The 900-nt window shown below is 42.3% G+C and overlaps 2 non-coding genes across 2 annotated transcripts; both read right to left on the bottom strand.

The window, feature by feature from the left end:
- Window positions 1-318: 318 nt before the first annotated feature.
- On the bottom strand, window positions 319-390 carry trnam-cau (transfer RNA methionine (anticodon CAU)). The gene has a single exon. It is a non-coding gene; the product is annotated as a tRNA-Met (tRNA).
- A 315-nt stretch (window positions 391-705) lies between these two features.
- Window positions 706-787, bottom strand: trnal-uag (transfer RNA leucine (anticodon UAG)). Its single transcript has one exon. It is a non-coding gene; the product is annotated as a tRNA-Leu (tRNA).
- Window positions 788-900: the final 113 nt, after the last annotated feature.

Genomic DNA, 900 nt, shown 5'->3' with positions numbered 1-900 from the left:
TCAAAGGATAACAGTTGTGTTGCCTTCATCATTTAGTAAAACACTCCAGTTAGCCTAATTCTGTGACTTTCTGTGCAAAAAAAAAAACTTCCTCCCCTCATATTGGTTTTACAGTTTCTGTGTTCCTTGATTTAATGTTGTCACAGGTACAGTCACAGTTCTATCAGAAGGCTTACTTCATAAATATGTGTAAAAGGGCAGCGCACTTAAGACACTTTTGACATTGGGAACCAATAAATTCGAAAACTTTCTGTTCAGACAGAAGCTACATTAGCTGTTTAGGTTGAGACATGGAACCTGACCAGCAAGATTTTTTATTAGCAGAGGATGGTTTTGATCCATCGACCTCTGGGTTATGGGCCCAGCACGCTTCCGCTGCGCCACTCTGCTGGTAGAAAGCTGTTCTTGTCACTGGTTGGAGAATCTGGAGTTCACACACCAGTTAGTAACTGTTTCAACTCAACGAAACTCAATGGTTGACATCATACATATGTGGTTTAATACTCTAATTAACCCTTCTTAGCCAAGACGATGCAAATACACACAACACAATGCATGGAAGAAGAAACTGACCTGAAAGCAAAGTTTGTCGTGGAACTTGAGAACTTTAATAATGACATTCATTTTTTAAGAGCAATGTGAAGTTCACAAGTCAAGATTAGTGCTAAATGTTCCGCTGAAAACCAGACACTGCTGGTATAAACATGGCCGTGGTGGGATTTGAACCCACGCCTCCACAGAGACTGGAGCCTAAATCCAGCGCCTTAGACCACTCGGCCACACTACCTTGTACCCTTTGGGCCTCTGCTTGGACTGAATGGTCAGTATCCATAGCACGCTAACAGGGAACATTGCTGGCATCCAGGATTATTGAGTGCTCAGTGACATGGACATGTTTCA

Source organism: Stegastes partitus, unplaced genomic scaffold, assembly GCF_000690725.1.
Source record: "Stegastes partitus isolate 25-593 unplaced genomic scaffold, Stegastes_partitus-1.0.2 Scaffold794, whole genome shotgun sequence".
Classification (NCBI taxonomy): Eukaryota; Metazoa; Chordata; class Actinopteri; family Pomacentridae; genus Stegastes; species Stegastes partitus.
This window is presented reverse-complemented; position numbering and strand designations above follow the sequence as displayed.